The sequence below is a fragment of the Durio zibethinus genome, chromosome 11 (assembly GCF_047325235.1).
Source record: "Durio zibethinus cultivar Kanyao isolate XHJ-2024 chromosome 11, ASM4732523v1, whole genome shotgun sequence".
Classification (NCBI taxonomy): Eukaryota; Viridiplantae; Streptophyta; class Magnoliopsida; order Malvales; family Malvaceae; genus Durio; species Durio zibethinus.
Window position 1 is genome coordinate 9427488 of NC_143172.1, and position 16766 is coordinate 9444253.

At 29.4% G+C, this 16766-nt stretch overlaps 1 non-coding gene and 1 pseudogene across 1 annotated transcript; both read right to left on the minus strand.

Annotated features, from left to right (window-relative positions):
- Window positions 1–3933: 3933 nt before the first annotated feature.
- LOC149516036 (small nucleolar RNA R71) lies at window positions 3934–4033 on the minus strand (annotated as a pseudogene).
- A 6593-nt stretch (window positions 4034–10626) lies between these two features.
- LOC149516037 (small nucleolar RNA R71) lies at window positions 10627–10733 on the minus strand. Its single transcript, XR_016346751.1, has one exon. It is a non-coding gene; the product is annotated as a small nucleolar RNA R71 (small nucleolar RNA).
- Window positions 10734–16766: the final 6033 nt, after the last annotated feature.

A 16766-nucleotide genomic window follows, 5' to 3' on the forward strand; every position in this document is an offset into this window, starting at 1 on the left:
TATTAGGGATTATAGTGGTGTTTGTAATATCAATAAAGAATTCCTAAGTTCTTATAATCTAAACCTTTTTTTTTATTTATTTATTTATTTTTTACTTTTTTTTTATGTTTTCTTATTTGCTTGCATAAATCTAAAAATGTTAACTTAGCTCCTATTGATTAAGAAATCAAGAGAACCTTTAGAAGAAGAAGAAAAGAGCAATCAACACCATTTGCACCAACTTTTATAGTGAATGCAAATAATGAGGGGCAAAGAACTTTGAAGGACTATATAGTTCCCAATGCAGATGGTTTTCAACCATCAATAAGAAGGCTAGCCATTCAAGCCAACAACTTTAAAATCAAGCCTTCTATCAAACAACTAGTTAAAACTTGTATACAGTTTAAAGGGTTACCTAGTAATGATCCAGATCTCCACTTTTCTAACTTTTTTAAATTTAGTGACATTTTTTGCTATAATGGTGTTTTTGATGAAGCTATAAGACTAAGATTGTTTCATTTTTCTCTCAAGGACAAGGCAAAAAGTTCTTTATCTTCTTTACCACCCATAGACACCTAATTTTGTTTAGGATATTTTATCCTTTTTCTCTGAGCTTATTTTTGCAATTGGGCTTGACCTTTATTTTTCGAGCCTAATACATGGTCTATTCTTAAATGCTTCATACGAGATTTAACGTGGGCTCCATAGTGAAGCCCGGTGCATAAGCTTGAATGAATGCTTAAATGACCCAATAAAAAGCATAAAAATAAAAGATAAATTTCAAAGCCCATAATTAAAATAAAGCCTAAAAAATATAAGTAAAATAATAAAATAAAATTGTAAGAACTCAAATAAAACAAGCCTAAAACTAGCCCAAAAAATAAAAATCAAGGAAAATTAAAGGAAGCCCAAATAAAACTCAAGGTTAAAAAACATTAGGCTTTTGTTAAAAGCTTTTGTTAAAAAATAAATGCCCATTCGGCCTTATTTTTTGTATGTAAATGAAAGCCCAGCCAATTCATGAAGGCATGGGCATAAGGAGAAACACGTGAAAAATGGGACATAAAAGACTTGAAAACCAAATGAAAACCACATGAATGGTAGCTTAGGAACATGGGTACATAGGCATGAAAAAATAGAAAAGAAGAAGCAATGTGGTTTTCATAAGAAGCATCAGCAATAAAAGAAGCTTGCATGAACCAAAAAGGGGTACCAAAAAAAGAGAAAAAGATTCAGACACAAAGCAAAAGAAAAAATAGGTAAATAGAGTAGGGTGAAGGAAGAAGCACTAGATATAAAAGAAAAAAAGATGAAAAATATGAAACTAGTAGAAAAAATATGAAATAACTAGAAGCAAAAAAAAAAAATAATAGCATTCGTGAAACAAGAAACAAAAAATGTAATAAAAACTAGGTGGTGGTAAAAAATTTAGAAGAAAAAATAAAAAAAAAGCAAAAAAAAATCCAAAAGAAAGGAGCATTATAAAAAAAAATAGAGTAAAAAAATAACTAGAAAAGCATATAAGAGAAGAGACATCTATAGCATAGCAAAAAATGTTTTTCTTGGTAAGTTTATTTAACTTCAAAGCTTCCATACTTTCATCATCCTTGTTTTGTATGATGCTTCTATCCCTGTATGTGTTTTTTGTTAGCAGTTTAGGAAAAAATTCTAGTTTTGTCTATTGTCTCATTTTTAATGTATGGTATGTATATAGAAAGATTTTATGGTGTATTCTTAAGATATATTATTCATCTTTAAATAAAAAAAAATCTATCATAAGGAGGTTGTATCCTTATGAATCAACAGTAACTTTCAATATTTTTTTTTCGATTTTCTTGCATGTTTTAAAAACCTTTGTTTTCGTGTGTTGATGCGGTTTGTGTCAGTGAAAAACTTGGATTTTTCTTTAGGCTTCACATATTGTTTGGATGATGAAATGGTAAGCTTCAATTGAATGTCTAAAAACTTTTTCAAAGTTTAACAAATTCCATTGAGATTTCAAAGTTTGATAAACTTTTTCAATTGGTGGAAATAGAGAGATTTCACTAGTTTTACAAGCTTCAAAATCTACTTTTAAACCAAGTTGCATTCTTTACCATCATTGAGATCCCTTCTTTGTGTTTATATATCCTAGGTTTAACAAATTCCATTCATTTTTTCTATCTCTTTCCCATGTACATGTTGAGTCAGTGTTGCCATTTTTAGTTTGGCAACCACAGTTTAGGTGGTCTTTGAACATCTTTTTAATTACTTCCTTAATTTTCCTAGAAGCTTAGTGCTTTATAATCCCACTTGGTTAGCTACTTATCCTCGTAGGTTGAAGATCAAGAACATTTAAAAAAAACTAAGAATTTCATTTAGAATTTTGTTAAAAAATAATTAAAAAGTAAGTTAAAAGATAAATAATTTTTTTAAAATTTTAGTAAAAAAATATAAAAAACAAAATTTTATTTAAAAACCCCTACCTAGACGTTAGAGGGAGTTTAAAATCATATTTTAAAAAAATAATAATAATTCAACCTAGGTGTGGCGAATTATTAAGTAATAAAAATAAGAATAATAAAAGGTAAATTAATAATAATAATAATAATAATAATAATAATATCTTATTGGAAATATATAAAAAATATAAAAATTCATTTTTATTAGAGATATTATGAAAAATGAGTTTGCTTTGAAAATCTACCTAGATTTTGGATTTTTTTAGAGAGGTTTGTAAATTGGCAAAACCTTAAAATGAAACCCTAGGTATAACCTTAAAACCCTAATGTGAAACCCAAAAACTAAACCCTAAATGAAACCCTAAACCCTAAGTGAAACCCCCGAGTTTTAGTTGAAACCCTAAATATACCCAAAACCTTAAGATCATATCAAAATTTAAGGATTTTTGTAAAACTTTTTACGAAATAATATGTTCTCAAATGCCACTTAGATGATGGGGTATTTAAAAAATTTAATTTCATTAAGATTTTTCATATAAATCCTTAATTTACAAATGATAAAATCAAATAAATGAATAAATAAATAAAATAAAATTTTAAATATAAAAAGTCATACTCAAACTCTACCTATAAGTTGGAGAGTCCATATGGTCTTTTTATATTTAAGGATCAAATCTTAAATTCGCATCTCAATGTCACTAATGCCATACATTTACATATATCCCATTTTAGATTAATGTTTGCACTCATTATGCATATATATATATTTAGTATTAATGTTTATGGTTAATTATAGTATTTTTAATTTTTTTGCATAAAAAGTTCTTTAAAAAATTAGTTTTAAAAAAATAGAATTAAAATAGCATTTCAAAAAATATAATTTTTTGTACTTTGTTCAGATGTTAGAGAGTTACTAATGATGATTATCATTTGCAAAGAATATTATTTTATTATTTTTAAAGGAATGTTGTAATAAATCTTTCATGGAAAATATTATATTTGAATTTTGCCTATATGTTGGAGAATTATAAAATATTTCTTTAATCTAAAGATTTTCACAATATTCCTAAGTAAAGATTTTGAGCTAATTTTCTTTCTAAAAAAATGAAGGGAATATTTATTAAATTTCAAAATAAAAAAATTTTTATCCAAAATTATAGATAGCGCATGAATAATTAGTACTAGATTTTATGAGCACTATGGGGATGCCAATATTTCCCTACACATCATCAACTTTCGAACCTAATCCTATTTTCATAGACCGAAAGTATCTTTTTAATAAACTTTAAATCTATTTTATTGTTTTATTTAAAAGATAAAAGGTTTTTGGGTGGCTAATCACACCCTAAAAAGGATTGGTGGCGACTCTCTGTATTTTTATGATTTTAAACATTTACATTTAGGGATCGAGTCTTCAAACTGATATGTTATGACACCACTTTGTTCAATCACAACTTGGGATGATTTGGTTTAAAAGTTCTTAGCAAAGTTTTTCCCACCAGCAAAGACTACTAAGCTAAGAAATGAGATCACCACTTTTCTGCAAGTTGATGGTGAGACTTTATATGATGGATGGGAGAGTTTCAAAGATTACTTTTTTTAAAAATTCATATAAGGTATACATGACATTTTTTAAAAAAAATTTAGATGTGGTAATTTGATGTGTCAACTACTGTAGCTCCAAAAATTTTCAAAATCAAAGCCAACCCAAGTCTAATAAAATAATCTTAGGCATACCAACCTTTTAGTTTTTTAACCCTAAAATTGGCCTGGCCAAGTGTCTTGGGGGCATGCAAATAAAAAAAAGAAAAGAAATACCCCATTGCCCTTAAGATAACTTGAGTTATGATTAACCCATTTGTTCTTTTTTTGTGGAATGATATGAACCATTTGACAGCTTAAACAAGTTCATTCTACATGACCCTTTTTCTCGTTCATTCCACATAATTTTTTTTTTTTACAATAATTTTCATTAAGGGTGGTTTGTTAAAATAGGGTATCTTTCATGAATTACACTATTGGCAAAATGGATTAAGGTATGAGTTATGGGAGGCACATAAAAAAATAAAAAAAAAGGGAAAAAAGTTAAGAAATTTGACATCGTGCACTTAAGAAATTTGAATAAATCCAAATAAAAACTTGACAAAATCCAAAAGTTTGGTAAAGGAAACAAGGAAAAACCAAAAACCCAAAAGGGAAAAGCCAAAAGGTAAGAAAGTCAAAATTCAAAAAAAAAAAAGAGAAAAGAGAACTTTTGAAATAAAAAACCATTTCTCAAATTAATTTTCCCAAAGGGAATTACTCTTTAATTTTAGTGAATATTCTTGAAATGACAAATGGCTATTTTTCATCATCCCTTCACATATGTATAAATTTATCCCTTGTTACCTTTTTGAGCTTAATAAATTTTCTTTCAAAAATAAACCCTAACTACGGATCACCCTCTATATTGGGGGGCAAAAAGGGATGCATTTATAGGTTAAGAATGGTGATGTCCAAAAAGGAATCCTATATGTTAAGGGCAAAGGCCAAGCATTTCCTAAAGTTTTGAATCCACTCAGTGAAAGGAAAAAGAAAAAGGTGAAAAAAATGAAAGAAAATGAAAAAAAAAGAAAAGAAAGAAAGAAGAACCAAAAAAAAAAAGAAATGAATGGTTAGAATGCACAAGAAAATGAAATGGAATATACCTCAAAATGAATCCTTTAAATAAAAGAATGATCCTTGCTTTCAATTACCCTTAAAGATTTATTTTGGGTCTATTTATCCCTTTCTTTGAAAACCGTAAACCTTGTCCTATGTTATGTCCTATGAAAAGTTCATTTTGAATATATTAACCTTTTAGTCCTTTTTTATTACCTAATTTTTTGTTTGGACCATTAGCCCATTTTGGATAAGTTTAAATTTTTAAGTGCATTGTGTAATAATAAAAAATAAAACAAAAGAAAAAAAAACAAAACGATGAATGTGGCTCTAAGGTGCAAACCCTACAAGTGGGTAGTCTAAAGTAAACCTTGAATGCTGCTTTTAATACTAAATAAGGTGGATACTGAACAAAGATAAGCCAGACCTTTAAAAGATTTGAAGATATCAAAATCCCAACAATTTGAGAAGGATTGATTTCAAAAATTTTAGCCTTTTTCCATCCCCAAACAACCTTTCAAAATCTCAAGCCCTTATAGCTAACCTTGACATATATCAAAATGTCACATTTGAAGGCTAAAGAAAAAGCTGAAAATGTTTGGTTTTCAAGGGATTCATGTTTTTAAAAAAACTTATGTTTCATCTGTAAGCTTGCATGGAAAAGTATATGCCTTTTTTATCCCTTTCAAGTTGTGAAATCTTTTTGACTCAACAAAAACCATCGTGTGCTAAACCATTCAATCCATTTTGGAAAAGAAAGTTTTCACCTCTTAAATTTTTGGTAAGGATCGCCAATTATCGAGATTAAGCCCAGTTTAGTTGGCACCCATGTTTTAAGCCCAATTTAATTGGCACCTAGGTTTTAAGCTCAGTACTAGGTTTTAAACCTAGTTATCTAGCCCCTACAAAAATATAAGCCCAATTTAGTTGGCATCCATAAAAATTTGAGCCTAGTTTAGTTGGCACCTAGGCTTTAAGCCTAGATTATTTGGCACTTATGAAAATTTAAGCTTAGATTAGTTGGCACCCGTGAAAATTTAATCTAGTTTAGTTGGCACCTAGGCTTTAAGCCTAGATTATTTGGCACTTATGAAAATTTAAGCTTAGCTTAGTTGGCACCCGTGAAAATTTAATCTAGTTTTGCTGGCACTTGATAAAGAATTTAGTCTAATTTAGCTAGTACCTAATGAAATTTAAGCCTAGTTTAACTGGCATCTAATGAAATTTAGGCCCAACTTAGTTGGCAACCATGAAAATTTAAGCCTAATTTAGTTGGCACACAAGTTCTAAGCCCAGTCTTACTGGCATACAAGCCCAGATTAGCTGGCCTATAAGCCCAGTTTAGCTTACACATAAGCCCAGATTAGCTAGCTATAAACCTAGTTTAGTTGACATGTAAGCCCAAATTAGCTAAAAAGCATACACTCTTTTATCCTTTTTATATAGTGAATTCTTGTTGATTCAATAGAAACCTTTGTATGTTGAATCATCCAATCCATTTTGAAAGAAAATTGTCACCTTTTTCATTTCTAAAAAGGGTGGCTAATTCCCTAAAAAAATTTAAGTCTACCCAAGTTTTAAGTCCAGTTTATATGACACTAATGAAAATTTAAGCCAATCTAGTTGGCACTAGTGAAAGTTTAAGCTTCGTTTAGGTGGTACCCAATGAAATTTAAGTCTAGTTTAGTTGGCCTCAATGAAAATTTAAGCCTAATTTACCTGTCTATAATAAGATTTAAGCTTAGATTATCTAGCACTTATGAGGTTTTAAGCCCAGTTTAGCTAGCATCCAAGCCCATATTAGCTATCACCTTACTTGATTTGTGGTTTAGTCCCTGTCACCTCATTCAACCTATGGTTCAGTCTCGATGATCATATTTGACCTGCAGTTCAATCTTGATTACTTCATTCAACTTGTGGTTCAGTCTCGATCACCTTATTCAACTTGTAGTTCAATCTCGGTCACCTCATTTAACTTGTAATTCAGTCCTTGTCACCTCATTCAACTTGTGATTTAGTCTCAGTCACCTTTATTTTTTGACTCATGATTAAATCGTAGTCATCATTAAAAAGTAAAAAAAAAAAACCAAATAACCAAACAAAAAACCAAATAACAAAAAATAAAAACACAAAACAAAACAAATAAAATGAAATGAAAATAAAAACAAAAACAAAAACAAAATAAAACAAAACAAAAACTTCTTTTTAGGAAGTAGTATCAAGACAAAAGTTGTCTATGTCTTTGCATTATTCTTGACCCTTAGCAATATGCAAAGATGAGCCTGACCTTCATTTTTCAATCCTAATACATAACCCACTTTTAAATGCTCTGTACAAGACTCAATGTATGCCCCTTAATGATGGTGCATAGGCCTGAATAAACGTTTAAATGGCCCAATAAAAAGCTTAAAAATAAAAGACCCATTTCAAAGCCCACAATAAAAATAAAGCCTAAAAAAAAATAAAAATACTAAAATAAAATCATGGGAACTCAAGTAAAATAAGCTTAAAACTAGGCCAAAAAATAAAAACCAAGGAAAATCAAAAGAGGCCTAAATAAAACTCAAGGTTAAAAAACATTGGGCTTTTGTTAAAGGCCTAAGATATGGCCAAAAAATAAAGGCCTATTTGGCCTTATTCTTTGCACTTAAATGAAAGCCTAACCAATGCATGAAGACATAGGCATAAGAAGAAACACGTCAAAAATAGAATGTAAGAGGAATGAAAAACAAATGGAAACTGCATGAATAATGGCTTAAGAATGTGGGTACATAGGCATGAAAAAACAAAAAATAGGAAACAAGGTGGCTTTTGTAAAAAGTACCGGCAATAAAAAAAGCTCGTGTAAACCGAAAACAAGAACAATAATAATAAAAAAAAAAGATTCAGGCACACAATAAAAGAAAAAAAAGGTGAAAAAGGTAGAGTTAAGGAAAAAATGCTAGAAAAAAAAAGGAAAAAAAAACAACAAATGTGAAACTGGTAGCAAAAAAAAAAGAAAAAGAACCAGAAGCAAAAAAAAAAAGAGTAATAGCATTCAGGAAACAAGAAACAAAAATTAGGATAGTAGAAAAAAAAAGCACAATAAAAATTGGGCAGTAGTAAAAAACTAAAAAGCAAAAATAAAATAAAAAGAGCAAACAAAAAACTAAAAGAGAGGAGCATTCAAAAAAGGATAGAGCAAAAAAATAGCTAAAAAAGCACATGAGAGGAAAGGCATTTGTAACTCAGTAGAAAACACTTTTCTTGGTAAGTTTATTTAACTCAAAGCTTCCATACTTTCATCATCCCTATCATGTATGATGCTTCTATCCTGTATTTATTTTCAATTGTCAGTTTAGGAAAAATTTCTGGTTGTGTATGTTATCTCATTTTTTATGTATGGTCCGTATGTAGGAAGATTTTATGGTGTATTCTTGAGATATATTATTCATCTTTAAATAAAAAAATCTGTCATAAAGAGGTTATATCTTCATTAATCAACAGTAGCTTTCATTCTTTTTTTCTTAATTTTCCAGCATGCTTCAAAAACCTTAGTTTTCGTATGTGATGCAATTTATGCTAATAAAGAGCTTGGATTTTTCTTTAGGCTTCACATATTGTTTGGATGATGAAACGACAAGCTTTAATTGAATGTTTGGAAACTTTTTCAAAGTTTAGTGGAAAGGAAAGATTTCGTAGGTTCTACAAGCTTCAAAATCTACTTTTAAACAAGTTGCACTCATTACCATCCTTGAGATCCCTTTTTGTGTCTATATGTCTTGGGTTTAACAAATTCCATTCATTTTTTTGTCTCTTTCCCATGTGTAAGCCAAGCTGGTGTTGCCATTTTCAATTTGGTAGCCACAACTTAGGTGGTCTTTGCAAATCCTTTCAATTGTTTTCTTAATTTTCCAAGAAGTTGTCCTTTATAATCCCACTTGGTTAACTACTTATCCTCGTAGGTTAAAGATCAAAACAATTTTAAAAAAAAAATTAAGAATTTCATTTAGAATTTTTGTTAAAAATTATAATAAAAATAAGTTAAAAAGATAAATAAATTTTTTTAAAATTTTAGTAAAAAAGTATAAAAAAAATTTTTTTCTTCTAAAATCCCTACTTAAATGTTAGATGGAGTTCAAAATCATGTTTTTTTAAAAAATAATAATAATTTTGCTACATGTTTGGGATTATTAAGTAATAAAAATAAGAATTATAAAAGATAAATTATAATATTAATAATAATAAAATCTTAATAGAAATGTATAAAAATATAAAAATTCATTTTTATTAGGGAAATTATGAAAAACGCGCTTGCTCAGAAAATCTGCTTAGATGTTGGAGATTTTTAGAGAGATTCATAAATTAGCAAAACCCTAAAACGAAATCCTAGATAGAACCCTAAAACCCTAATGTAAAACCCCAAAACTAAACCTTAAATGAGACCCTAAACCCTAAGTTAAACCTCAAAGCCCTAATTGAAACCCTAAATATACCCAAAACCTTGAGACCATATCAAAATTTAAGGATTTGTGTAAAACTTTTTACAAAATAATCTATTTTTGAATAGCACCTAGATGATGGGGTATTTAGAAATTTTAATTTCATTAAAATTTTTCATATAAATATTTAATCTAAAAATGATAAAATTAAATAAAGAATAAATAAATGAATAAATAAAAAATAAGATTTTAAATATAAAAAATGGCACCCAAAATCTACCTAAAAGTTGGAGAGTCTAGGTGGTCTTTTCATATTTAAGGACTCGATCTTAAATTCGTATCTCATCATCACTTATGACATACATTTGCATGTATCACATTTTATATTAATGTTTGCACTCATTACGCATATATATATTGTTGATGTTTATGCTTAATTATAGTATTTTTTGCTTTTTTTGCATAAAAATTTCTTTAAAAATTTATTTTTTTAAAAAAATAGAATTAAAATAACATTCCAAGAAATATGATTTTTGGTACTTTGCTTAGATGTTGAAGAGTTGCCAACGATTATCATTTGCAAAGAATGCTATTTTATTATTTTTAAAGGAATGTTGTGATAAATCTTAGATGAAAAAGATTATCTTTGAATTCTACCTATATGTTGGAGAATTATATGATATTTCTTTAATCTAAAGATTGCCACAATATTCCTAAGTAGAGATTTTTAATTGATTTTCTTTCTAAAAAAATGAAGGGAATTATTATTAAATTTCAAAATAAAAATATTTTTATCCAAAATTATAAATGGCGCATAATTAATTGGTACCAGTTTTTATAGGCACTATGGGGTGCTAACCCTTCCCCACATGTAACTGACTCCTGAATCCAATCCTATTTTCATAGACCAAAAGTATCCTTTTAATAAACTTTAAATCCATTTTACTATTTTATTAAAAAGCTAAATTTTTTTTAAGCGGCCAATTACACCCTACAAAAGATTCTTATTTTCATGATTTTAGTTTTTATGTCTAGTGATTGAGTTTTCAGATTGATATGTTATGACACCACTTGGTTCAATCACAACTTTGGATGATTTGGTTCAAAAATTCATAGCAAAGTTGTTCCCACCAGCAAAGGTCGCCAAGCAAAGGAATGAGATCACCTTTTTTCTGCAAGCTGATGGTGAGACTTTATATGATGGATGGGAGAGTTTCAAAGAGTTGCTAAGAAATTGCCTACATCATGGACTACGTCAGTGGCTCCAGATTCAGATATTTTACAATAGTCTCCACCCATGAGGACCACCTTTGAGTCAGCCACTGGAGGAGTGATAATGAGCAAGATCCCTATGGAAGCAAATGAGCTCATAAAAGAGATTGCTACTAATAATGATCAAGATTCCTAAGAGGCAATAATGGCAGCTACTAATGGGGCATGGAAGAAAGGTTAGTGAAAAATCTACTAGTTTGTTTGAGGTTGATGTTATTACTTAAATCAATTCCCAATTAGCTACCTCACTAAAAAGATTGAAGCATTAGGAAACCAATCCCAAGCCAACCCTATGCATGCTTTATAAATCCCTTTCGTTTGCTATGGCATACATGAATGACCCTATTCCTCAAAAATATGCTAGTATAGGATAAGACTAGTCAAATACATCCAACAAACCAAACCAAACAATAATCCCTATAGCAATACCTACAATCTTGGATGGCAAAACCACCCAAACTTTCCTTGAAACCAACCAAACCACTAAGCCAACAACAACCAATAATGCCAATATCAAAAGTCAAGTTGCATCAATCAAAAACTTAGAAAACCAAATAGGTCAACTTGCCTAAGCCATAGCCAATCATCTTATAGGTACCCTGCTTAGCAACATTGAAACTAATCCAAAAACACAAGGTGATTAGGAAAACTCTGCAAGTGCACAAGTTGTTCAAGTAATAATAGAGGCTAAAAAGCCTAGATGTCTATCTCATGAGGATTAGTTAAAGACATTCCTAGCCTAAGTATCTATTATCTCCTACATTTTTAAAATTGGTTTGATCAAAGAATCAACATGAAAATTAAGTTAATCTAAAAGAATAAAATCAAACAAAGCCTTTGTATTTTGTAAACTAAGTAAAATAACTAAATCTAAGAAATTAATCAAAACACCTTGAAACTTAAAAAGAATAGTAGCCTAACTAAGAATAAAATGAAATTGAAGTGAGAATTAATAGTTGAAAATGCAATTCAAAGCAAAATAAAAAAAAAAAAACTGAGAATAAGAAGCCAACTATGAAAAAAATTGCATGACAAGCTAAAATGTAATTCTAACTCTAATAAACTTCAATCATATGAAAGTAAACTATAAAAGACAAAAACAATTAATGAACTAGCTAACATCAAATTTCAAATGAGAATTAAAAAAAAAAACAATTGCAAATTATAAAGAAGAAATAAAAACCATAGATCATTTTCAAAGCTAGAAAAACTAGTTCTTGAGAGAAAATTCTAAATCTAATTCATGTAAAACTAGATGAATATGATCTGAACATTGAAAAGTGTGAAAAAGACTACAAGAAAAACTTGAATTGAAGATTAAAAACTAAGAAAAAAGTGCAAGTTTTGATGAAAAATAGTAAGATCGAAACTACCTAGAAATCATGAACACTAAACTTCAATTTATGATATGTATCTAAAATGTTTAAAATAAGTTGAACATGAGCTGGAAATTGAAAAAACAGTTTAAAAACAAGATGAGAAACTAAAGAGAATATCAAAAATTGAAGAGAAATTGCATGAAGTAATCAAAGTCATCCAAACAAAAATGGCCAAAGCAAAATTTTGAATGAATCACAAAAGAAAATTGTAGATTTAGGATTTTCTAATGAACATGAGCTTAAACTGAACTAAAGAAAGATCAAACAACAAGTTTACTGTAGATTTCAACAAAAAAATTTGCAGCAAAATATAGAAAAATAGCTCAACTAGCTAAGAATCCAAATAGTGTGCAAAACATAAAAAACTGAATATTCATTACAAATGTGATCCAAACAACAATCAAATGTAAAGAAATAAATTGAATGAAGCAAAAATCAACAAGTAAACAAGTAAAAATAAGGATTTATGGTAAAAGAAGGGAAAAACACTTGCCAAGGAGAGAGCAGTTCCACACCAAAGTTGATTAATCACATCTGATTTACACCTATACCTATCACCTGCATCCAAATAAATCTTCCCAGCTTGATCTGGAATGTTGTGGTGTGAGTTTGAGGATAAATTTTCAATATGTTGTATCTAATTGAATTAGGAAACCATGAAAAAAAATTTGAGCTAAAAAAAGTAACATTTGACTGAGATATCATAAAACAACTAAAGGTAGGTCATAATTGGTATATTTAAAATAGATTTAGTATCAATAAAAAATCAGTAGATTTGAGCTAGAAAACAATAAAATTTACAAGTTTCATTGCCAAAATTATGAAGAAACTAAAAAAATAATTAAGGAAATATAAAAATACAGTCAAAATCAGTAGAAAAAATGAAGATCAAGGGCTGTTTGTTTGCTAAGATAGTAAAATGTCATCAAGGAAAGTGCAAAAATTAAAAAACAAAAAAAAAATCCTAAGCTAAAGTCTTTTAAAATGTCTGGCTTTGTTCCTATTTATAGGCATGTGAGTGATGAATAGAGTCCCAAAAAATATGTTTAAAATATCTACAATGAAGAGAGCTTCTTGAGACTTTTGTCTTCCTTGCTTGTACACTTGGGCATGGCTGTTTGGGTTTAAAACTCTTCACTAGTTTGCAAGCTTCTCTTCATGCATTTTTTTTCATGCCAAAAACTCCACTTTATAGTCAATAGGAGCTCTTCAAAGTGCTAGCTCATGTGTTCTTTAAAACCTCCTTTAAGTCTTCAAAAGATGGCACTAAAGTGCATTAGTTTCATGGCCAACTTCCAACGTGTAAGCTTGCATCCTTATTCCCTCCTTTTGGCATTGAATGTATCCATTTATTCTTTAATTTTTTGCCAAAATTAAATTCATAATAGGGAAATTTTATGCATTATAATACTAAAAAAAAATTTTGGAAATTTACCACATAAAAATTAACTTCTAACTCACTAATGCACACATTACCTTTTAAGCATGTATTAAGATCCTAAAAAGGTACTTATGCATTATTGAGCTAAAGAAGATAATTCTAAATGAAAATTATAAGAATTAGGACTTGAAATATGGTTCCACAAAGTTCATTTGAGCTCAAGAAGTTATAGAAGAAAAGGGTAAGAAGAACTCCCTTAAAAGACAATGAAGCAAAATTACACTAGTTGTGACCTTTACTAGTATTTACCACCATAAATCATCCAAAATGTGTCCAAATTGTCCAAAATTTCTCATTTTCTATATTTTTACCTACACATGAGACAATTATACATTTAGGAGTATTTTGGCCACAATTCACAAGGAACAAGCCAAACTATAAGCAAAATTGCACTAAAAATGAGCATGAAAATACTAAAATTTTAGCGCAATCAAACCCCCAAACTTAAGCTTTTGCTTGTCTTTAAGTAAAACAAGATTGAGCAAGAATCATCATATACTCTTACTTCTTCATTCAACATAAAATGCCTCATAGATTGATTAATGGATATAACTTAAGCAAAATATGAACAAGTGCTAATATATAAGAATTCACCTAAGCTAAGATCATTCCTAACTATGTTTCCATAAGCAAGCAACACCTCTCATATATTCCTACAAGAAATCTAGTAATATTATGCAAAACATGAAACTTTAATAACAAGGATCAATAAAGACTACTTATTTTCCATAAGTTTGCTTATTACATCTCTCTCCCTTAATGTAGATAAATATATGACCAAGGATTATGTAAGACTTTATTAAGGTTGTAATGTAAGGTTAGGGTCAAGGTATGATAAAAGTCATTTAGGCTCAAGTACCTTAACAATGCATCACATGTCTAAGATCATCCATATTTGAGTTCTCAAGGTAAGAAAATGTAAGCTTGACTAAATAATGACCCCCCAAACTTTGATTTTACTAATTTTTCTTTCTTTTCTTCTTTTCTTTGCTTTTTCGCCACTTTATTGCTTTTGCTTTTTTTATCTTTTTCTTTCAGTTTTTCTTTTTCCTTTTTTTTTCTTTTGCAAGCTTGGCTTTTTCTTTTTCCATTTTTCCATTTTCCCTTTTTTTCTAAGCTCCACCATTTTTCCTTAATAGTGCATAGCCCACAAATGGTGTATGAATGTCTTAATGCATAAAGGGTAAGGGACCAAAAAGATAAGAAATATCAAAACAAAGGCTTGGGCTTGTACTTTGGTTTCAAAACAAAGAAAAAGATATCATAAAGCTTAAATGTGGTGACTATGAAAATATTATATCAAGGTTGGATTGAAAGGTTTAATCAATCCAAAGATGGCTTATATAATTTCCTTAATCATGTGTCCTTTAGGATTTCTCCTCGAGAAATGATCAAAACAAATGCTAGAATCATGAATAAAAACTCTAAAGACCAATGCAAAAATAATCTCATGCTCACATAATCAACATTAGATAAAAAATGTAATTTATTGTTCAAAAGCATCACTCACAAATGAATACCATATTCAAGAATTTACTAATCCTAAATATCATCTCATAATTCACACACATTCAATCTTTTCCTAAAGCTATATTTAGTATCAATCACTACCTATCATTGGCTCAAGGTAGTATAAAAAATACAATAATGACTCAAGGTACCATATATCAAGCTTAATTTCAAGGAAAAATCAAGGAAAATTCAAAAAAGTTTTCTAAATTTAAGTAGTTTTCCCATAAACTCCCAAACTTAACCAACACGTTGTCCTCAATGTGTAAGTATCAAGCAATAAAGCAAAAAAAAGAGGAATAACAAAACTCGCCTATCATTGTGGAGGCATGATGACCGAATCATCTATCTAAGCTTTGGCTGAACTAGTGCTTCCTCTTTAAACTCGTATTCAACCTACAAAACAAAGAAAATAACTACACAAAGAAACTACATCAATATATACAAGAAAAGATAAGCAAAATATATGCAAACAAAACATGAAATGAAAAGCTTGGGTTGCCTCCCAAGAAACGCTTTATTTGAAGTCAAAAGCTAGACTATAAAAATAAGCTTAACCCTATAGTTTCATAGTGATCACTCCATACTTGATCCTTGAATCCAACCATTTCAAGACCTCTCTCTTTACCATCTCATCAAAACTATGGTCTAATGGTAGTTCATGTGGACAAGCAGGAGTAGTAATTAATTTCTTAATAAAACCCTTAACCTCATACCTAGAAAGACTAAGGTAAGTGAGTTTTGGTTTTGGCATCTAATCAGCCAGTCTATCATCAACATGAACCATATCATATCCTTTTTTGTATCATATCCACACCATTCTTCCTAGAAGAACTATGATAGATATGACTAAACTGAAACTACTCAAAGAATAAAAAATCAACCAAAAATGATGTCTCATCAAATACTACTAGAGCATCGTCCCCAAACTTTGCAGAACTAAAATAATCATGATCAAAGTGAAATGTTTCATAGTCTAGTGAATCTAGATCTGAAGGTCTAACCATTCTAAGAAGTGGATCAAGATCAACTAAAGTCTCACCACTAGAAGATGGTGTAAAACGAAAAGTAAGGAATATCAATATATCATCATCATCATTTAAACCCATGTCCTTTACCTTATCGACTATAGGGGACTTATCAAAATGTGAGATAAGGTGTTTTTGGTGTAAAACATTTTGAATCACATCACTAAATACCTCTACCCTTGAGCACTCATCAAAATCATCAAGGAATGATAAAGCTTTAAAAACATAAAAAGTGACCTTTTGATCCAAACTCGTATGGTCAATTCCCCTTTTTGCACATTAATCAAAGTCCTTGTAGTGGCTAAAAAGGGTTTCACTAAAATAATCAAGATCTTATGATCCACTTCCACATTTAAAACTAAAAAGTTGATAGGTAAAATAAATTTTTCTACCCTAACTAAGACGTCTCCCACAATTCCTTTAGAGTATTTCAGTGACCTATCGGTCGATTATATAGTAACTGAGGTGGGTTTACCCTTTTTATGCCTAATCTCTAAAAAATAGACTAAGGCATCAAGTTAATGCTAGCACCTAGGTCATACAAAACTTTATCAAAAGATATACTACCTATAGTACATGAAATGGTAAAGTTATCAGGATTTTTAAGCTTTGTAGGTAGACTTATTTAAACTATAGATGTGCACTTAATGGTAAAT